Genomic DNA, 25,000 nt, shown 5'->3' with positions numbered 1-25,000 from the left:
CACAAAATATGAACACCGATTAATACTTTCTATCTTCACCTATGGCCTTAATTAGACTATTCTTAATTTTATAACCCTAGGCATTTACAGAAACTCCCTGTAAAGGAAATAGAATTAATACATATATGTTACACTCTCCTCTACTTTTACAATACAAACCTAAGCACCTACTTCAACAGTACACACACCGTAACCAGAACGATACAGATACTACCTTAATATCCGCATAGCCCTCTGCAAGAATCCTTCCCTACTCAACGCTGCGAGAGAGAGCATCGGCCACAACGTTGTCTTTCCCGGGACATGAGTGAATTCTAGATTCCATTCCTGCAACATGAGGCTCCAACGCATCAGAAGTTGGTTTTTATTTTTGTATCTGTTGATGAAGGTCAAAGGGTTATGGTCAGTCATAATCTTTATAGGAGTTCCTGTGGAAGAAAGATAGATGGAAAAATTATTAATAGCCAGAATGAGTGCGAGTGTCTCCTTCTCGACCGTCGAATACTTTCGTTGAGCGGAATTCAATTTCTTCGAAAAGAACGCGACCGGGTGAGAAACGCCTTGCTCGTCGTTCTGTAGTAAAGACCGCTCCGACACCGACATCACTTGCGTCAGTGGCAACGCGAAAAAGGCAGGTCGAAATCCGGAGCCCTTAAAACGGGAAACTAAGAAGCACACCTTTTAAACACTCAAATGCCCTTTGCGTTTCAGGAGTCCAATTAAAAGGAACGGTTTTCTTCAACAAATTAGTGAGAGGATCAGCGATGTCAGAAAAATTCCTTACAAATTTACGATAATAAACCAACTAGACCCAGGAATTTTCTGACATCCTTTCGACACTTTGGAATGGAAATGTTCTCAATGGCTTCTACATTGGCTTGTTTAGGCGCCACCTTACCGTCACCAACCTCATGACCTAAATAGCTTACCTTCGCTTTGGCAAATTCACTTTTTTTCAAATTAATTACCAATCCGGCCTTTTTTAAGACCTCAAATAAAGCCCTAATACGCTTTAGATGCGTTTCCCAGTCATCGCATATAAATTACGATATCATCAATATACACAACGCAACCTTCCAAACCATAAACCAGTGTGTTCATTAAACGTTGAAACGTAGCCGCAGCGTTCTTCATGCCGAACGGCATTACACGGCATTGAAATAACCCTTGTGGAGTCACAAAAGCAGACAAGGCCTTGGCTCGTTTTGATAAAGGAACTTGCCAATACCCTTTTAGCAAGTCAAATTTACTAATAAACTTTGATTTTCCCATGCGATCAATACAATCCTCAATACGAGGCAAGGGATAACAATCGGTTCTGCGTGACTTCATTAACTTTCCTATAGTCAAAACCACAAACGAAAATCACCATCAGGTTTTTTCACTAACACTACCGGAGAGGACCATGGGCTTTTACTGGGCTCTATTAAACCATGCTTTCATATAGTCAACTTCTTTGGCTACTACCTTAGTTTTAAAGGGGTTCAACCTATAAGGGGACTGCTTTATTGGTGTGGCATTCCCAACGTCCACGTCATGTTCCAAAATAGACGTACGACCCGGTACCTCTGAAAACAATTCTTTGTAACCCATAACCAATTTTCTTAAAGACCTTCGTTTCTCGCTACTGAGATGAGAGACCAAACCATCAATTTCTCCAAATAATTCTTATTACTCGACATGCAAATTTCATTATCACAATTATCATCTGAAAAGGAATAAAGATTATTATTATTTGAAACATCGTCCATAATAGTGGCTATTGGAATAACTTTCTCTCTTCCCTTATATGCTTTTAACATGTTCACATGACACAATTGGAAAGGCTTCCTTCTTTCCGGAGTTTCAACCAAATAATTTTACCTCACTAACTTTCTTCAAAAATTTCCATGGTCCAGAGAAGGAAGCTTTCAAAGAATTACCCGGCAACGGCAAAAGTACCAAAACCCTATCACCTACTGCGAAATTACGCACTTTAGCCTTTCTATCAAAAAAGTATTTCATCCTTTTTTGACTACACAATAAATTTTCTCGGGCAAATTTCCAAGCCTTCGACAATTTGTCACCCAAGTTTGTCACATAATCCAACAAACTGATGTCGGGGATGTCACCTTCCCACGATTTCCCTTACCACATCAAGAGGACCACGCACACAATGTCCAAAGACCAAATCAAAAGGTGACAAACCTAAGGACTGACTTGGAGCTGACCGAAAAGCAAATAATAAATAAGGCAATTCCTTGTCCCAGTCGGATCCATGAGTTAAACAATATTTCTTTATCATTGACTCAGGGTCTGATGGAATCTCTCAAGGGCAACCCCTGACTTTCTGGATGATATGGGGAAGAAGTCACATGTCTAATGCCCAATTCATTCATCTTACCTTTGAAATATTTACTAACAAAATTAGTCCCACAGTCTGACTGAACGACCTTGGGCATCCCAAACCTAGTAAAAAAGTTGGCTAGTACTTCTACAATTTTTTCACTCTTAATTGTACGGAGGGGAATAGCTTCAGGATAACGAGACATTTTATCCATTATAGTGAAAATATACTCATTCCCCAACTTACGAGTCCTCCGGTAACCGGGGGGAAAACCAACAACATCGATAATTACCTCTTTGAAAGGCTCGGAAACCACAGGGATGGGGCACAAAGGAGCTTTAGGAACAGGTTGATTCGGCTTACCGACTTTTTGGCACACATCGCAAACTATTAACAAACTTCTTAACGTCTGCTTTCAACTTGGGCCAGAAATAGTTCGCGAAGAGTTTGCTGGTCGTCTTATAAACACCAAAATGCCCAGCCAAACCACTTTCATGAGCAACGACATCAAAGCATTTCTGTAAATATAAGGGACCATATTTGTCTTAATATTTCATGTTCCGAGTTACCAGCCTCCATCGGCCTACTCACCCTATACAAAATATTCTTAATAATTCTAAATTTAGGTACAGTCAAGTCCGACTCTTCGCCTGACTCTATGGGTAGGTCGCGAAATTCATTTTTCTGGGCTTTAACAAGCTCTTCCACAGTCCAATTCGGATGATCCCTCAAAATATTAATATCTCCTACAATATTACTACTACGTTCCAAACTACTCAAATCTACATCAGTTGCAACGTCAACAACTCTAGCACTAGAACGCGTAACTACTGCTACTTCTGGATTGATCAAAATTGGACAAGTCTTATTCTTAAAAGCCACGTCATTCCCCAAAACAATATCAACCTCTTTGACAGGAAACTATTTACTACTGCCAATTTCAAAATTCCTGAAAAAGAAGGACATTTCAAATGAAAATTTCCAATGGGGTAAGACTCGACTGAATCAGGAAAACCAGACAGCAAAACAAACTCTTTATAATCAAAGCCAAAATCTTTAGGTAACGCATCCCGTAAGATCAAGGACTGGGCCGCCCCAGTATCCCGCAAAATCCTTACTTCCTTTTCAATGGGTGAATTGACCGACGACACTTTCCCACTAGACAGATACCTCTCAAAACAGTCTGATAGTCATTGGTCACTTGGTCTGGTCGGGACAGGATCTCTTTCTTTTCTACCGACTCCCATCACCGGTCTTCCTCTAGCCTGCAATGATTTTTTGAAAGCAAAGCAAGAACTCTTCAAATGCCCTTTCTTATTACAATAAAAACACGTTACCTTCTTTTTCCACTCTGGATCATGGGAACCATAACCTCTCTTATCATTATAAGCAGAGAAACTTTTATCACTATTAACAGGTTCCTGTGCCCTGAATTGATTCTTATTATTATGATTAGGCCGTATAAACGTCTTACTCTTATTATAACACCTCGACCTGTCCTATCCCATTTCGGTTCTACACGTGTCCCTGATGCTCCTACTCACTCTTGTGTGACAAATAATATTCATCACTAGCAATAGCGGCTTCCTGTAAAGTGTCAATTTTCAGTTCCTCAAGGTGAACTTTTAACTTATCTGATACACACCTCTTGAATTCTTCTACAAATAACAATTCTTTTAATTTTTCCATGTCATCCACCTCTTTCGATTTAAACCAGTCTTCGGCAAATTGTCTTTTTCCCCTCGCGAACTCTACAAAGGTTTGGTCACTACCCTTCTGCAAATTTCTGAACCTTTGCCTGTAGGCTTCCGGAACCAGCTCGTATGCCTTCAACACGATAGCCTTAACATTTTCGTAATCTGATGACAAAGTTTCATCCAAAGTTACATAAACCTTTTGAGCCCTTCCTACAAGTTTACTCTGTATGAGAGTGGTCCAGTATTCCTGGGGCCACTGCAATTTGGCCGCAATCCTCTCAAATGACAAAAAATTCCGCAACATTATTCTCTTGGAAACACGGCACAAACTTAAGGGCCTGCCCCAAATTAATGGCAGGCGTTACCAAACTACTCTGGGAGGAAGGAGGGGAAGAGGGAGCTGCATTTCGCATCTCTCTCTCAAACATTCTCTCTCTCTCTCTCCTCAGCCTTAAATCTCTCCAAGTTAAATTCTAAAGTTTTTAATTCAATTTGTTTAGACAATACCTCTACAGACACCTCAGTCTTGGGTGTTAATACCTCACCCTTTTTTACCATACTGACATAATCATAAACCTGGATTAACAATAAGCCTTTTCTAATGGATACATCATACTCCAACTCCAAATGTTGAGCTACTTGCTCCAATTCACTTCTGTCAAGCTCCGCAAGCCTTGCTTGCCACCCCTCTCCAGACAGGAGATCTAACACATTAACTGTCGCCATTGTTTTTAAACAAACTAACTAAATATAAGCAAACTCCAACAAACCAAACACGAGGAGGTGTAAAAATGTTGTTTACAGAAAACCAAGCCCCCAGAATTAACTTTGCACTTAGTGAACAGACAGGAACGTAAAATCTGTTCAAGCGGTCGCCAATTTGTAACGGTCCTTTTTCTCCCGTTCCCGTTACTAAAAATTAAATAACTTTCTTACCAAACTCTGTTCACAACAAGAAACTAAGTCCACAATCAGTGGAATAGCTCTCAAATATTATCAAAGTGCAAAAATTAATTTCATGGGGGAAAACGAAACACCACAAAAATACTTAAATTTAATACAAAAACATCTAGACAGAAGTTACTCCTGAACCTCGGAATACATATATTATTGAAAACCAATCACCCTGAATTATTTATGAAACAACACACTTACCCAATTAAGATAGGAAAAAGCAAAGATACATCCACAAAGAGAAGGGGTTCAGACAGGAGAAGGCATACGGAAAGCAAGAATAACCTATCAAATACAAACTAAACCCTAACGGTGGTTTCCCTCCTCTTAAATACTGGAGCTGTGGCCGTGATCTCCTTAATTATATATAGGTATTCCTGTCCTCCGTAACACTGGAGTTATAGCCGTGATCTTTACAATTACTTATATGCCTCTGCGTCCAGAGACAAAAGTGAAGTGACAAAGTGATATTCCACAGGATTCACACATCAGCGATCCTACGTCCTCGAGGATGATCCTCCAAAAAACCCGGGACGTCCAAATCAAACCAGAGCCAAGGGCATCACAAAGATCGCCTGAACATTCCAAAAATATTAATCACTTATACCTTGGCTAAGTGAGAGCCCCTCGACATTTACTGAGCCGAAGGTGAGGCAGGATGAAGCGTAAATCCTTCAAGAATAATCATAAATCCAAGTAGGCGATACGTAGCAAATCCAAGTCACCAGGAGTAATAAGGCTCAGAGATCAACTGACTCCTTCAGTCCAAACAATCTCCGACACAGCCGCGGTGACAGCACCCCTCGCTCACAAATATATGGAAAGACAGAATGGTCATTAGTGGCAATTACCAAACAAGACAAACCACCGGGGAGGAGGAAAACAAACTAAATGGATAACAATAAAATTCATATACATAAAAACCAGAATAATAAAATAGCTAAGAATAAAATATCACAACAAAGTGACAATATATATATATATATATATATATATATATATATATATATATATATATATATATATATATATATATATATATATATTATATATATATATATATATGATATATATATGTATATATATATATATATATATATATATATATATATATATATATATATATATATATATATATATATATATATATATATATATATAGTATATATATATATATATATTGTATATATATATATATCATATATATATATATATATATATATATATATATATATATATATATATATATATATATATATATATATATATATATATATATATATATATATATATATATATATATATATATATACATATATATATATATATATATATATATATATATATATATATATATATATATATATATATATATATATATATATATATATATATATATATATATATAATGATACTAAATTACACGTTCAGGTTGCCATATATACTTAATTAGTGACTTGTCTACCTCTCTCTAGATATCAATATAATTGTAATAAACCTTGAGTGATAAAACTTCAATATCGACAGTATTTCTTTACCAGGAGAAATACTTTTTCGCATTGATGCTGATATGTGACTTTAAGAAAAGGAATGCTTCAGATACACTAGTCTTAAAATGTATAACGAAACGCACAGGATAAATGCCATTTCGTCTACTGGTCACATTCAATGCATCAGTATAGTTCCTCTTAATAGCTTGTTTAAATGTATTGGGTCTTGCCCTCCTTTAATCTGCAATGGGATTAGATTACTCTATGGGGTATAAGGTTAACAAAGGATTTACTTTATTGAAAGGTGACCTTTTTCCTTCGAAGGTAGATCGACGTCACGTTTTGTGGCCCTGGATGGCTGAATACGTTGTCAGAAGGGATTCTGGGTAGTTTTTGGTAGTCGCTTACTTCAAGAATTACATCAGTTTTGTAAATTAATGCTCCTGTGATGGAATGAAGAGGTCAAGATAGAGTTAACTGGTTGTTTATACGTGTGTCAAGGCGATATAAATAATTATGTGAAGGTCCTAGTTATCCTTCATGTATCTATAAACAGGATAACGCAAGATTTCTGTCAGTGAGTTTAACAAGAATTTATGATACGGAAGCAAAGCGAGATTTCAGTGGAATTTGAAATAGTTCAGTACAGGACTGCTAATCCAAATGCAAATCGAATTTTTATTCTCAGCAAGATATCTCGAAGTATCATCGATACGTGTATTGCAATTGTTAAGAGTTGCAGATAATTGACCATGAAAGATTTGACAAGGTTTTATTCCGGTTGACGTGGCTGATAATCTGATCCAGGTTTTTTTTCTGTTTCAGTTCTACAGAGATTTGCTATGAAGGGGTTACTGAACAAGGAAGAACTGAATATACTCTGCTGTTGATACGCATCCTAAAGTGTGTAGATCCCGGGGCAGATCCAAAATTTTATGATGTGAAGATAACTACAAAAGTTGTTGAAGGATGTCCATAAAATTCTCCCGAGGGGTGTTTTTTAGGTTTTTTATATATATATATATATATATAGATATATATATATATATATATATATATATATATATATATACATACATATATATATCTATATATATAATATATATATCTATATATATATACTAGTATATATATATATATATATATATATACTATATATATATATATATAGTATATATATATATATATATATATATATATATATATCTATATATATATATATATATATATATATATATATGTATATATATATTATCATATACTATATATATATATATATACATATATCTATTATATATCTATATATATATATATATATATATATATATATATATATTATAGTATAATATACCCTCCGATATGGTAAATAAGTCGTTCTTTTTGTTAAGGCATAACTATACGCTGACTGACAAAACCTTACTATATTAATTTCATTTGGAAGCAAATCATCATCTTTAAAGAAAAAGGAAATTTCATTGAACTGTAACTAATTTACATCGCTACATATAAGAATATTAACAAAGAATGAAAATCTCTCTCTCTCTCTCTCTCTCTCTCTCTCTCTCTCCTCTCTCTCTCTCTCTCTCTCTTCTCTTCAATTCATTTTACAATCATACAAATCTAGAGACATCCAATAGCAGACGCAAATTTAGAATTGCCGGAGACTTAAGTACTTTTAAGCAGTCAGCTTTCATTACTGTTATTAGATACTTCCTTTTTATATACAGTTAATAAAACAATGGTTTGTTGAAAGTATTGTATCATACAAGAACTGGGGAATATTTGTGAACATCGAAAACGCTGGTGAAACCGAAGAGAATTTGGGTTCAAGGTAGGAATACGGAGTAGGAAGCCCAATTACGGTGATACCAGAGTTGACAATAGAAGGTCTCTCTCTCTCTCTCTCTCTCTCTCTCTCTCTCTCTCTCTCCCCGTTATTACCTCCTCAGCCACCCAAAGACCTTGATATCCTGTGGTTGGAATACTCGCAGATAAATTGAGTGTCAACTTCCAAGTGATAAAATTGCACCTGTTGCTATACTTGCCATTGATTACATTATCCACCTGTCATGCAGACAGGATGTCTTTACTCCTTATAACCTTGCTTTAGACGTGCTTGCAAGCAGTCTTACTTAGTGTTTGTCATAATAATGTTCTCGTAAGTACGCGCAAACGTACTCTCTCTCTCTAGGTTATATCTAAATTAGGCGAGTAAGTTGGAGAAAGTTTACCACTCTTACATATATATAATAACTATATATATATATATATAATAGATATTATATCTAAGTATATCTATATTATAATATATATATATCTATATATATATGGACTGGTAAAAGTGTTCTGTAACAACAGAATTCCATCTAATAAAAGGAGCCCATAAAAACACCAAAATGTAGAGAGAAAGTACTATATTTCAGAGACTGCTGTCTCTCTCTTCAGGTATATGAATGAGAAAAGTTTACAGAAAAGGTGGTATTTATACCAAGAGATTCGTCCACAAGTAAGCCAATTTAGGTCACCCCCGCTGATAATCTTCCTTTAATCTTCTTAAGCGTTGGTTGAATGAACACTGCGTCGACGATGTCCGATGTCCAATTCCCTTTTGAGATGTTCATTACCTGCTTCTCTTTTATTAAGGCCGATTCCATCATTTGACTCTTGTATTAGATATATATATATATATATATATATATATATATATATATACATATATATATATATATATATATATATATATATACATATATATATTATATATATTATATATATATATATATATATATATATATATATATATATATATATATATATATATATACATATACATATATATATATATATATATATATATATATATATAATATATATATATATATATATATATATATATATATATATATATAATTTTAAAACGAGATAATAAAATCTCGTTCTCATTTTTTTAAAAGATAGCGATGGACCAGAGCGTCCAAAGGCAATTGATAACACATTCTCTCTCTCTCTCTCTCTCTCTCTCTCTCTCTCTCTCTCTCTCTCTCTCTCTCTCGATACACCTTCCCCCTCCATTATCTAAGGTCATCAAATCAGACAAGGAACTCGAAAAATCTGCATTTATTTAAAAGCAAAGTATTAACTAAATCACTCAGATTCTTAACAAAAAGATTAAATGAAATGTTAAACTCAGAAGCCCAAATAACTCAGATAACCCTCGGTAATTAATCAAACAACTAGCATCAGTTTAGCCATAACCTCAGGCACAGTCAACATAGTCAGTACACCAATTAAGTCAGTTCCCATTTCTCCAGATCAATCCCCTTCTCCAGAACAACTACCCTTCTCCAGATCAATTCCCCTTGTCCCCATGCAACACAGTATGCACTATCACTTAACAACAAAGACCCACTTCGAAGAAGCCATCCTGGCTCCTCGCCTCTCTTACACAAATCTCCCCTTCATTGGTACTTCACACACTCATCTGTAAGGGGAAAAGCTCGTTCGACAGGACATGCACACCACTCAAAAAGACATGTCAGCATTCCTAAGCTCTTCACTCGAGCACTCTGACTTTAGGGAAGTTAAATGATGAGTCCACATTCTAAGAAAAGTCACAGCATCTCATATTAGAACTGCATATTTAAAATATATCATAGCAAATCCCTCTTTTATGTAACACATATATATATATATATATATATATATATATATATATATATATATATATAGATATGTGTGTGTGTGTGTGTATGTGTGTGTGTGAGTGTGTGTGTGTGTGCGTGTGTGTGTATATAAGTAGCTTTGAGAACTAAGACCTTTTCACGAACAACTTCCACGAGCCTTTAATCAATTTGCATTTTCCAATAAAAGAAGTGAAACAACTTCTAAAAAAGTGTGATCCCTTTAAGAGTGGTAAACCTTCTCCAAATTACTCGCCTAATTTAGATCTAACTTAGAGAGAGAGAGAGAGAGAGAGAGAGAGAGAGAGAGAGAGAGAGAGGCGGGGCGTATTTGACCACGTTTTATTTGCGCGTACTTACGGGAACATTATGTGACAAACACTAGGTAAGACTGCTTGCAAGCACGTCTAAAGCAAGGCTATAAGGAGTAAAGACATCATGGCTGCATGGCAGGTGGATAGTATAATCAATGGCAAGTATGGCAACAGGTGCAATTGTATCACTTGGAAGTTGATACTCCTTTATTCCCACCGGAGGATATCAAGGTCTAGGGGTGAGGGATGGTTCAGGAGGTAATAACGTAGAGGAGAGAGAGAGAGAGAGAGAGAGAGAGAGAGAGAGAGAGAGAGAGAGAGGTTTAAAAATGCTCGGTAAATCGGTAAGTGCATAGAATATTCAAATCATTATAACTGGAATATGCTATATTATAGAAGCGATATTTCAAAAAGAATTGTATGAATGAAAGATTCAATGAATTACTGAAAAATTTCTTTTAGTGATACTACGATGTGCAAATGTGGCTTAAGTGTGGACAATCATATATTTAAAAATTACGTTTTACATGAAGAGAAGTCAGAAAAAAGAAATGATTTATAAGTGAAATTAGCAGAGACATTTGTTCCTAATGTAACTCCCTGCCGATATTGTACACATGAACACAAAAGATTTTCATGTTTTTTTCACCCGTCATATCCTTTGGATTTGAAATTGAAATGAGGTTTTATAAAGCAAACAATTTCCCCTTCCATTCCTTGGAACTTTAAGAAATGGCGATATAATTCATGTTCAAATTGACATGATCACATTCGAGAATAGAGACCGATATTTAGAGCAAATTTTACCAAAACTAATTTGTTATAATAACTGATTTTAGTTCAAAAATAACTAAACTTTTTTTTGAGAAATTTGTAAACTAAAAGAGCGTGTAAGAGAAGAAATGACATCTTGAGTCAACTGATAAAAATCTGGAACATAGACACTTCAATGAAATTATATAATGTAGGGGCTTATATAACAGCGAACAAATCATGGCCAATATTAATCAAAATACACAGACACCCAATCGAACACGTCCGGTGAGAGGCCGTTTTGAAATAGAATTCCTATCTAGGTAATGATTTTATAAATAGGCAAACATTAAAATCAGAATAATTCTGTAAGCCGTGAATGTGTAGTAGTGAGAAAGATAATTGCATAGCTGAATGGTTAAAATAGTACAAGCAAAAGTGTAATATGATTTCCCATTGCAAATATAAGTTTATCTAATTATACAAAACTCTTTAAATAAACGTCAGAAAAATAAAATTACAATGAAGCTTGTTGAAGTGTTCAGAGGAAACGTAAAAACAAAACTTTAGAAAAAACTTTGTTCTGAAGGCGGTAAATGAAGAGCTAAAAGTCAATTAGCAGATGGGTATCATAATAATTCATTCTATTAGAAACTGTCTGACGAGATTACAATCTTGCGTCATAACCTGTGTTTTGAAATCACCCAGTTGGGTAACAAGAGAAGCACAAGTAAACCAGAAGTGGTTGCCAGACTGCAAAACTCCTCCAATGCAAATAATATACCTACATTGACATTAGATCATTATAACTTTTTTTTTATCCAGGGACTTAGCTAAATTTATTGAAAAAATCAACATATTTAGTGGGCTCTCCTCATATAAGAGGATGATGTTCTTTACTTTTAGAATACCTCACGGTTATCAAAATGTAACAAGCGTTAAAATGCTAAACGCCGATTAAAACTTCGGTGCACGCCAAAATTTCATCTATAGAAAAGGCTGAATCTTTTAAGAAAATTCTCATAAGAATGTGCTCATTAATTCTTTTAGCTATTTATGAGAACCTATAAAAAACATATAGTACTTGTCTTTTGGAGCTTGTCAGCGAATTGGTAAAACCTTTAGGGTTCAGAGCCACACTCGGATATGAAGTAGATTATAACCTGGATGATCGCTAGGATGAAAGGAATTGTAAATAATTGATTAGATTCATAGCAATCATGATCTCAGACACAGACCGAACATCTCAAATCTATGAAGTGCCAATTATCAGAGGGACTGTATGTGAAATGATGACGTATGTTTTCAAGAATAAATGAGTTCGCTGGTTATGGCACGTAAGGTACGTTAGACGGTAGGAAAGGTCTCATAGTAATGGATGAGAAGAACAAATATGTAAATATCTGTCCATATATAGGGAGTGAGAGAGAGGTGATAGTGAAGTGTGTAAGCATTAAGATACATGGGAAACTGGGAAGGTCCTTGTTAAATCTACTAAAAAAACATTTCACAGTAATTATGCAGCTTTCATAATCAACCATGAATTGTTTATGTTAAATAATCCAGACTGAATATAAATGGAGAAGTGTTATGATAATTTTTTTATGCGAGATGTGAAGGCACGTTAATCATTAGGCGGCTTCCTTTGATGATATTCATATAATTCGTAAATTTAATATTACGCCTCAGTACTCTGTTTTACATTTTTAGTATTTACCACTGCATACTTCACCATTTTTTTTCTTCATTTGTTTGTTTGTTTGTTTTTGTCTTCCTTTTCCTTCCCAGAACCATAACATATATACTTAAGGCATTCTCAAGAAAATGGCTCTTTCTTCCTTCATATTTTTCAGTCGTTGAATTTTAAAGTACCTTTCTTTAGTGATAATAATTGCCTAATTGATTCGGTTAAACTTTACAGTATGACCAATGTATTTCCAATGTTTCTCTGAAGCGTGAGTCTTTCAATATAGTAACATTACCGATTTTGTAATTTACTTTGAATATTTTCCGCTCAGTTTAAGCACAGCTTTTATCTCCATATTATTTGAAGAAGTTCATTATTGATATTTTAGCTTTATTGTTTAGGTCATTTGAAATTCCTTTATTCACTTAGTTTTTATTCAGATTTTTACTTCTGTTGTAAAGTGATGCATTTTTAGAATCTAATAACTAAAGGCAGTTTTCATCTGACTGAAAAGAAAGATAGAATCTTTTACTCTAGGTTACATGTGCAGACACGAACCAAAGAAATAAAGATATCTGTGATTAAGCTTATCATACTTTATGAAATCCAGTGTTTATTGCACCCTTTCTCCTAAATCCTCGTGCATCAAATTTATGAAAATTGCCCCAAACTGCATAAACGACAGTCATTTGCATATTTTCAAACTCCCACCGGTTCTTGGATGTTTCTACAGCACAGTATAATCCTTTTAAGCACTTCAAAATCAAATGCATAGTATAGGCATGTATTCTGCAATTCAGCCTGTGATGTCATACCAGGAAGTCCCTTATTCGCCTTTTTTGTCTATGATATTGGTCAAATTATATTAAAACGTTTAGGAGTTATATAGGAATACGTTTACGTTAGATTTTTCTAGATCCCTATACTTTCAATGTTTAATATTTCCCTCTTGTTCTTTCACAGAGGCAATGATCATACTTCCCCTATGACATAAACAATTTTGGACTTAAACCTTCATGTGTACATATTTCCTGGTTGTAATATTATCCCCATTTATGTTGTGTACTTCTTTATATATTGTCTTCTCTTCTTCATATGCTGTCATTGATTACTCTCCCCTCCATAATTACTCTTATATCAAGTTCTTCCCTCTTTCCCATTTTCCTCTGATGAAAACTGATCTAGCTCTGTCCCCTCTCTATCTATCAGCTCAAAGTTTGGGGGACATTTCGAACGAATGACAAATCTGGGAAGTGCCTTTCCGCTGAGAAGTTGAATCATTCATAATTCTTTATATTGTCGTTCTATCGACAATAAAAAATTATCCTTACGTTGCGCAGAGGCAATATTTATTCGTATGTTAAGGGCATAAACGTAATGTCTAATTGTCAAAAATATGCTAAGAAGTTATCCATACTGTTCCAGTTTCGTAAATATAGTTTTCGTTTTAAAGATTTAGGTATTCATATTGCTACGGTCTCTTATATGAAACATTATTTTATCAATATGGTCTTTTTGACAAGTACCTTTTTACTCTGGTAATCTTATGTTTGGGACATAAAAGCGCTTTCTAATAAGCTTTAGAAATCCGTCCATATTATTCCAGTTTCTTAAATTTAGTCTTCACTTTAGAACTTTATAGATTCATATTGCCACGGTCTGTTTTATACCAATACGTTTTACTCGTCTTTTTTAGTTTTCTGAAAAGAAAAATATTGTCCCGGCATTGAGTGTCCGTCCGCACTTTTTTCTGTCCGCCCTCTATTCTTAAAAAATTCTGAGGCTAGAGGGTTCCAAATTGGTCTGTTGATCGTTCATCCTCCAATCATCAAACATACCGAATTGCAGCCCTGTAGCTTCAGTAGTTTTTATTTTATTTAAGGTAAAGTTAGCCATAATCGTGCTTCTGGCAACTATATAGGCCAGGCCACCACTGGGCCATGGTTCTAGTTTCATGGGCCGCGGATCATACAACATTATACTGAGACCACCGAAAGATTGGTCTATTTTCTGTGGCCTTTGATAATACTATGTACAGAAAACTTGATTGCGCCGGAGTTGTTCTCTTGTAACCTCTAGAGTCTTCTGATACCCGAGTGCCCCTTATCAAGCAGATTGATACGTGTTCCTAATGTTTAGTCAATCATCATTAATTGTCTGCATCTCTTCAGTTCTGTTTTCTGAAGGTACTCACTTATTTCGACATTCAGTTGCCAAAAACCTCTATACTTTCCATTTCAAGACGTCACTCGGATCAATACTGAATTCTTATGGCTTATTATCAGATTGCATATAAAAGTTACATCCAAGGATATATAAGGTTATTCCTTCATCTTATTTAATCTGAAGCTGTTCATGCAAACGATGTTTTCTTATTACTTCGTTTTCATGTGTCTTCAGGGGAAACGCTTGGGCGGTAAAGGATTATTGGAGATAAACAGAGAAAAAAGAATATCCCACTTTTTCTCCAATGTAAACTGAAAAAATACTTATCACTTCACAAACTTCTCAGTGGAGCATTTTCCTGGGATTGCAATCTCCCCAATTTCCGCTCTGAACTTTGAAGGCTTTCTAACCGTTTTCGTTGTGATGACTTTCGTCCACTCTAGAGAAGCTATGAAGGTAATGACTTCATCAGCCAAGGTGGAGAGAAATGGGGTATTTATAGCATATGAACCTCTTAGATTGCGAATTTGTTTTCGAGAAGTAACTGGAGTTAGTGAGAGCTCGCATTCATTATTCATTTTTTTATATGTAAGTTTACCTTTTCCCTTTCATTTCAGATAGGTCAGTTCAAGCTCTATTGATGTTATTCTCGCTTAAAAAGGGCAAAATATAGTTATGATTATTTGATAGAATTGGGGGTATTTTCGAAAACCTCATGGGCCTTAAATTTAATAGTGAAGAAATTAACATAATGACTCGAGAGAGAGTGGTGTATTTATATTAAAAAAATTAAATATCACACGAATAATTGTATTAAAAGGGAAACCTACGCATGAACAAGAATTAAAAAACATAACTCATTTACCAGTTCATCTTAGCTTGTAAATAAGATTCAGAAATTCATCAAGAGCGTATCAAATCATTAATCATTGATTTGGTAATGTTTTTAATATTGCAGAATTTAAATCTCCATATAGTGTGATGGGCTATTTTTTTTAAGTGTAGACTAACTAGTTGGAATATTTGTTTTTATTTTATGCTTTCATGATTTTACTAACACCCCATGTTGTAAGTTTTAATTCATAATTGTTTTCCACGGTACTAAAGAAAATAAAACTGCCACAGTCAACAGACGTGTCCGATATGAGTTTAGCAAGGTCAACATCCATTACACACGGCAAAGAGAGTTCCAGATGCAAAACAAACCTAAACAATTGCTTTGCAGGAGTGTAGGAGCGACAATACTATGAATAAACGATGGCAAAAAACTGTTTACAATATCGGACAGAAAGAAGTAGGGAATATAATAAAAGGAAAGACAAACTAGAGGGTAAGAATATGGTTTCCCTAGAGATAGCCGGAATGTATAGGAAAATCTTTGGCAGAGAAGGAAACTAGGAACCTTTAATCATTAAAAAATATTATTTGCGGTTAAATATTTTCTGTGAAAGAAACAGAGTTCGTATTTTTTGCTCTGCTTGCTTTTTTTTTTCTGGACAAGCGTTTATTTTATCTAGGAATTACTGTTCTAACGGGCTGAATTTTAAAGTTATGAACGTATTGGGAATTTCATAAATTTAAGTTATAATTCCTCTTCGAAAACTCGACTGCTTTATCTCATTAATACCCGTTAATTTAACTTTGATTTCAGTGGAATAACATACATTAACTCTAATTCTCATGAAAAATATCACCAAAGGAGAGGATATGAAGAAATACATAAAGGTCAGTATAATATGAAGTTTAGTTTAACACCTAGAAACGTTGTGTAAATATAACAATAACTACAAACGATAAAACGTTCATTCCATAATATGGCATCTACTGTATAAATATTTTTAGTCACACTAGAATGAAAAGTACCGATGCGGGTTAGATAATAATCGTCGAATTTCATTAGCGACCTATCACAACGTTGTTTACATGATAATTAAGTCAAATAATTTTCTTTTAAAGAAATGTGATCCTACGCCTGCAAGAAACTTCGACACCGAGCACCAGAAAGAGGTAAACTGACCTTTTAGTTTCTGATAAAACAAAACAAGTTGACAACAACCGCTCTAATATCATAATAACGGTACGTGATACACATCAAATAAAAACAAGAAATAGGTTCCGTATACGAAAAAGTCCACTGGTCCTTGTCAGCTAGTCACGTAGTTCTCGAACTGGTCTTCCCGTGATTACAGGAAATTCATCCCCAGAGAGAGGCGCCTTTTTTTTTCTATAGCTGGGATACTAACTTTCGACTGGACTACAGCATCTAGGATTTTGCGTCTCGGACATAATACAATTAAAAGAAGAAGGGTTGGGCGAATTAACCAAACAAACGTTACTAACTTTCAGAAAAGGAGTTCCTTGTAATAAATTTTCTGGTTAGGCTATGTGAGTTGCTAACAAGCAAACAAAGATAAAAAAAAAAAAAAAAGACAGATGAGGCGTTGGACATTGAAACTCAACTTGAAGAGAGTTCTAGAGATCTTTCCAAGCACATCACAAGAATAAGAAGTGAAACAGGGGTTGGCCTTCTAATCGTATAATAACATCTACGAGTTTTAAAAGGGTCACCTCCACCAGAAATTCACCTCAGTCCTTGAAAAATACTAACATACAAAGTAGTCCGAAGTTTTTGAATAATTTTCTCGTTCGAAGGATACAATTTGTCTGGCAAGCGTGCTCCTCAGATTTTTTTTGCAGGGGTAAGGGAAGATCACTTTCATTGTAGTCACAGTTTTTCTTTTAAGTTTTCTGTAAAGTCTAAACTGAGGGTAATGAGAATGAAGTAAAATTTAGGCTTCCTGAAAGATTAAGAGATGGCTGAAAAATCAGAAAACAGGCTTATTTATGAAGGCATTAATTTTCGAGCTTTTGTAAAGATTTCCATCGATAATCCAAGTATAACAAATTGGTAAAATCTAAATATGGTGCCATAAAGATTTTGGCACAAAAATGATCTTCCTTGCTATTATTAATGAAACTGAATACGGTTTACTTGTCTCATTTTTGCTTTTACTTGTGGCCTGGTAAGTAGCTTTCTTTCAGATTCGGATTCTGCAAATAGAACTGATGTACAAAAGCATGAATTTCAAATAAAACTGCACAGCAGGCTTTCCCTGTCTTATATTTATATTACCAAGACCATATGCAAAATAAAAAAAAGTTAAAGCATAGTTTGAATTCTCTCTCTCTCTCTCTCTCTCTCTCTCTCTCTCTCTCTCTCTCTCTCTCTCCCTCTCTCTCTTCTCTCTCTCTCTCTTTCTGCTTTGCCCATTTCTTATTCATGGGATAGACTCATACAAACAGGATGTTTCATTCCATAATAGGCTTTGAGATTTTCTCAGGTTTTCACTGCTGTTTTTATGTTTCTGATTTGGTAGTCAATTAGGTATCACATCCGAATAATAATAATAATAATCATAATAATAATAATAATAATATAATAATAATAATAATAAATAATAATAATAATAATAATAACTGGTACGAGCCCCAACCTGAAGGAGTGATAGAAAAAGATCAGGCAAAGATCCTCTGGGACTATGGTATCAGAACAGATAGGGTGATACGTGCAAATAGACTAGACGTGACGATGATTGACAAAGTCAAGAAGAAAGTATTACTCATTGATGTCGCAATACCATGGGACACCAGAGTTGAAGAGAAAGAGAGGGAAAAAATGGATAAGTGTCAAGATCTGAAAATAGAAATAAGAAGGATATGGGATATGCCAGTGGAAATTGTACCCATAATCATAGAACACTAGGCACGATCCCAAGATCCCTGAAAAGGAATCTAGAAAAACTAGATGCTGAAGTAGCTCCAGGACTCATGCAGAAGAGTGTGATCCTAGAAACGGCGCACATGGTAAGAAAAGTGATGGACCCCTAAGGAGGCAGGATGCAACCGGGAACCCCACACTATAAATACCACCCAGTCATATTGGAGGACTGTGATAGAGCAAAAAAAAAAAAAAAATAATAATAATAATAATAATAATAATAATAATAATAATAATAATAATAATAATAATAATAATAATAATAATACAACGAAAGTTGATTGTAATAATGATGCCTGATAGTTTATCAACAGTCAAAGTTCTTTTTGTTGTCTAGTTTTGTGTGCCATCTCTCTCTCTCTCTCTCTCTCTCTCTTCTCTCTCTCTATCTCTCTCTCTCTCTCTCTCCTCTTTCTTCCTCTCTCTCTCATTTGTCCTTTAAAACGTGTATTGAATTAAGAAAGAATAACCAAGAAACGATTTCATATTCTGACCGGGGGTTCCTCTCAAATCACTCGGCAGTGTCAGGCTTTCTCCCCTTTACTCACCATAAATTACTTTCGGTTTCTTTTACACTTATTCTTTCCTTTTTACCGCATTTTTCTTTCAATTTAATTCTCTTTTTCTACCTGTTGCGTTTGTGAACGTTAATATTGTAATACTCTATTTGTACAAGGTGTCAAGAATGCTATCAAATACTATATAGCTAGTGGATATGATAAAAAAAAATAAAAATAAGTCGAAATTCCAGAATTCATATCACAGATGCTACATTAACAGATCGTCCTGCTACGTTGGTAAATTCATTCTCTGGATGAAACACTTTTAGAAAAATGTATTTTAAAGATAAGGATGAGGAGTTCGGGAAAATGATGACATAAAAACGTATTACTGGTGAAAAAATGGCCATGACTTTTTGGTATGATGTGGGAAATCACAGGCCACACAAATACACTGCTTAAATCCCTGAGACGACTGGAAAATTCGTTAAAAATACTAAAAGCAAGACACATGTATTACGCTAATGGATATCAAAAACTGAAATGTAATGCTCTCAAAGCTTTTTGAATGGATGACGTAGAGCATTACGAATCATGTTTATTAAATGAATCTGAATCAAGAAATTTATCAGAAAATTATGTTTCCGAGCACTTTGACTGAACATGTCATGTTTCAACTATGTTCACGTTGAGGTCATCATAATCTTGACTGCAGAGTAGGTTAAAGTGATCAGTGTTGTCCAGGGTTTTTGCTTACTTATAATGAACTTTATACTTGCCCTGTTGTAAGAATTAAAGTTTAATCGACTTCCCTGAATCACATTTATCCATAAATCATTCAGACGTCAGTGTGGATCAGTTTAAGGAAACTTACAGGAGACTCCTTAAAGGGCGGCATCTGAATTTAGTAGACACGCATCTTATAATGTAATGACTATTTTTTTTTCTTTTTTTTGGCGTTTGTGGATTCCTTAAAAATGTCGAAAAGTCTGGGGTTTCATTCTAGACTCTTTATGCTGGTGAGCTTACAGCAAGATAAAGAATTCTGAAAAATGTAATGAAATTAAATTCTAGTATATTTTCTATTAGTCTCTCTCTCTCTCTCTCTCGATCCTCTCTCTCTCTCTCTTCTTCTTTCTCTTTCCATATATATATATATATTATATATATAATATATATATATATATATATAGATATATCTTATATATATATATTAATATATATATATTAATTATTATATATATATATATATATATAGTATATACCATATTGATAATATATATAGTATGATATATATATATATATAATATATATATTATTATTATATTATATATATATATATATATATATATATATATATATTAAAAGAAGAAATTAATGTGTCGGTGAATTACATTGTATCAGATTTCCTGGCTTGGAGACAGAAAGCACCTAGTGATAGCCTGCCTCGAACAAAGAAATGCTGAGTTTGCATTTGTGAGGTCGAAGCCTCTACAACCAGTTGCTAGGCCGGCTGTAAGGCGTGGCTGAGGATTGTGCGTTTGTGCGTGAAAAAGTCACACACTCTGGAGGCAAGACACAAGACTGTTCGGAGGACATCAGGTGCTGGTACAGAATAATCAAAGAGATGGGTCCCATGTTATTATTCTAGAGACGGGATTCTCTAAGACTTGACTATCGAAATGTAGTGGTTGACAATTTGAGAGTTTGGGGTGATTATTTAGGCTAATTCGGCCGGAGAGTAAAATGATAATTTACAGTTCTTTTTGTGGGTCAATTTAGTTCTTAATATGACCTTTTTTAGTCACTTTGTTCCATTTTGTGTTCATCTAGTTTGGAAAATAAATAGCTTTTTTTTGTATTTGTGTGAACTCATTAGCCTACTTTGATATTGCTTGCAGAGAGAGGCCAGTCAGCCACTGAAAGGTAAGAGTTGCCACTTGTGTAGCTTTGATAGGGGTAATAGATTTGGTGGCAGCATCTAAAAAGCTTTTTATACATTTTATAGGTTGTAGGTATGCTAACGAAGAGACGGGTGGCTAGTTAGGCATATGGTTTTTGGGAGGAAAAGGATTATAATTATTTCACAGGCAACTCTGGGTTTTTTCTTTGCTGATCCAAGAGTTTTGTGTTCGAGGCAGTCTCTCGTCTCTCTCTCTCTCTCTCTCTCTCTCTCTCTCTCTCTCTCTCTCTCTGCACCTCAGACAATTTAGTAGCAAGAGAGCTGAATAGCAGGACTGAAGAAAATAATGGAGGAAAAGAAAATGACTAAAAAGTGGGACAACAGGACACTGTAGACACCTTACAGCAAATCATACAGTGCACCACGTGAGATGAATTTACAAAATCCCCATATATATATATATATATATATATATATATATATATATATATATATATATATATATATATATATGTGTGTGTGTGTGTGTGTGTGTGTGTGTGTGTGTGTGTGTGTGTGTGTGTGTGTATCGAGCTGTCAATCTATCAACATGGGTTTTAGAATGGAGAAGTAATAATGATACAGGGAGTTTCCAATTCTCCGCGAGATATATATTTGATATTTATCTTATGCAACATAACGGCAAAAGGATGAAACCTTTAGTGGTTAGGTATTCGTAAAGGAACCACTAATTAGAATATGGACTGTACAAGTAAGTTATCTATATCGTCCATGCATATTCAAGTTTAGTAACTTGAAATGCTGACTGGTAGTGAACCAGTAAATGCCAAGAGAATCTTGGTAAAAGCAATGAACATTTGCATTGGAAGTGTACCAACATGAGCAACGGGACACGCATATTTGTAAAAAGGAAAAAAATATTTAATAAATTTTAAAATTCTAGAGATTCTGTAAAATTAGGGCTTCAATAATAATCTGAGAGGCATGATATAAGTGTCATTCATAAGGTTGATCTGCACGTAAGGAAGATAGATTTTGTATTCATGAGATAGAAGCCTGTTTAGGATCTTAAAGTTTGACGAAGAGGAAGGAAGAGCAATCAGGCAAAATTTAGAGATCGAGAGAGAGAGAGTTAAATATTTGGGCGTCTCACTACTGTTTTATGGTGAATGCGTAACTCTTGAAACAACTTATATTGCAATGGAAATTTAATTAATGGTGTAATTATCATTGTATTGTAATATTTTTCTTTTTTATTTTGTGTAAATCATATTCTCAGCGAATGAAATTTCGTTACGTTAATAACGGGACAGAAATGAAGTATAGTAATATATATTGGCATAGATCGTACCCTCACATGGCAATATAGCACACTTTTGGTTACCAGAGCTCTGAGGAATTTTAGTGTAAGGCCAAGGCTAAAGCCCTCAATCACGGTTTAAACTTTCGAATATTCACGCGGACTAATGTTCAGTGTCTTACCAAAGGAATAACTTTCCTCAGAGAAGGAGTGGCGCCTTTCTAGTAGGGGAAAACTAATAAAGATTTTGGTCGCCTTCACCTTTTCCTGTTTTGCCAAAGAAATTTGTGATCTAGAACAAGGTAATTGTGTTCTTGTATGTTTCGATGTTAAATCTTTATTTACTAATATTCCTTTAGCAGAAACCATTGATATATGCATCAACAACTTGTTTAATGTCTCCAACAGTATCCGTAATTTTAATAAACAACAGTTACACAAACTGCTCACATTAGCTGCGTCTGAATGTTATCTAATGATTAACGCAAATGTATATAAAAAAAAGATGGTGTAGCAATGGGAAACCCCCTCGGTCCTACTTTGGCCAATGCCTTTTTCCCAGTTCTTTTAAACCACTGTTCTACCGACGTTATGTAGATGATACATATTTTATTTTTAGATCTGAAGAACATGTACCCCTGTTTCTTGATTATTTTAACTCAAAACACGAAAATATTGAATTTACTTCAGAAGTAGAGAACAATAATACTTTAGCTTTCCTTGACGTGCTCGTAAGTAAACACAGCGATAACACTTTTTCAACATCAGTTTACAGGAAACCAACATTTACAGGACTCACAACTAAATTTTCTTCATTCATCCCTATAGTTTATAAACGCAATTTAGTCTGTACACTTGTGACCCGTGCCTTTAACATTTGTTCAAATTATTTTAGGCTTCATTCAGAATTTCAGTTTATAAAAGAAATGCTTCAAAAAAACGGTTTTAATAATGCTTTCATAGATACGTATGTTGGTAAACAGCTAGAAAAGTTATTGTTCCCGAAAGTTTCCATTTTAAAAGCCAGTAAAGCAGTACTGTATTTTACTATGTTTTTCTATGGTAATAAGAGTTTTTCTGTTAAAAATAGACTACTAAATATTTTAAAAGAATTTGATCCTCAAGTTAATGTTAGGGTAATGTTCAAGCCTAAGTATACTATTGGTGGTTGGTTTAAGTACAAAGACATCGTACCCCCAGAATTACAGTCTCATGTTGTTTATAAATACGATTGCAATTGCTGTAATGCAATTTACGTGGGGAAAACAAAGCGCCAAGCACGTGTACGATGGTTTGAACACTTGGGAAGATTAGTTAGGACAAACAGGCTTTTAGCAAAGTCACCATTCAGTGCCATACGGGATCACGCAGAAAATAGTGATCACCCTCTAAGGTTAGATTCATTTTCCATTCTCTCTCTAGTCGAGTGGCCCCCATGGAGCTGGCAATAGTAGAAAGTCTCTACACTTTAAAGTTGAAACCTTCCCTCAGTAACAACGAGAGGTCCACGGAGATGCTGTGTTTTTACATTTTTAGTGTGTGTTAGGAACAATCGTTTGCCGATTGTTCCCTTGGTGGATTGTTGCCTCCTTTGTTTTTGATTTTTAATTGCTGGCGAGTTGACGTCTGTTGGATGGCGTCAAACTTCGTCAGTCAGGTTCTGGAGGGCAGAACAACCAGTCAGTCAGAGGCAGCGCCAGGTACTGGATACCTGGTTATTTGGTTGAAGTCGTCGTATGGAGTATGACTGCGAGTTGGAGGTCGACAGCCTTTGGCCAGCATCGGCGTGTTTTCGTCGTCGAGAGGACGACGTGTAGAGTACGACCTCACTGGGCAGCAGCAATAGCGTGTTTTAGTCGTCAAGAGGACGACTTGTCGAGTGCGACCTCACTGGGCAGCAGCAATGGCGTTTTTTTCGTCGTCGAGAGGACGACGTGTCGAGACCGACCTCACTGGGCAGCAGCAGTGACGTGTTTTCGTCCAGTGGTCGAGGAGGATGTCCATATTGCTTTCAAGGACGAGGTGGTTGCCGAATCGGCTCTGTCTTGATCATCCGGCATTGGACTGTTGTCCTCATCGTTTGAAGAAGTGTTCCCTTTTGCTCTGACTATCATAATGCCGCTTCAGTGTTAATTTTAATTATTTATTATGCTGCCTATTTCTATTAATTATATTTACAGATTGTTATTGCCCTTATACAGCCTATTTTGTCATTGTTTTGGCTTTGTTATTGAACGGTGGATTTTATTGATTCTTAGACTGGTTTTACATTAATTATTATTGTTAGTTTGTAATTTTGTTGTGTTTTTGCCACCCAGAACCTTGACTCACTGTACATTATGTATTTAACTCTTGTAAATAAATTAATTTTAAGGTAACTTTTTGGCTTTGTTATGCTCCTCCCTCCTTTGTTTGTCACCTGTCATCAGTCATTACAGCCCAATTGCTTATA

This window comes from Macrobrachium nipponense, chromosome 2 (genome assembly GCF_015104395.2).
Source record: "Macrobrachium nipponense isolate FS-2020 chromosome 2, ASM1510439v2, whole genome shotgun sequence".
Lineage (NCBI taxonomy): Eukaryota > Metazoa > Arthropoda > Malacostraca > Decapoda > Palaemonidae > Macrobrachium > Macrobrachium nipponense.
This window is presented reverse-complemented; position numbering follows the sequence as displayed.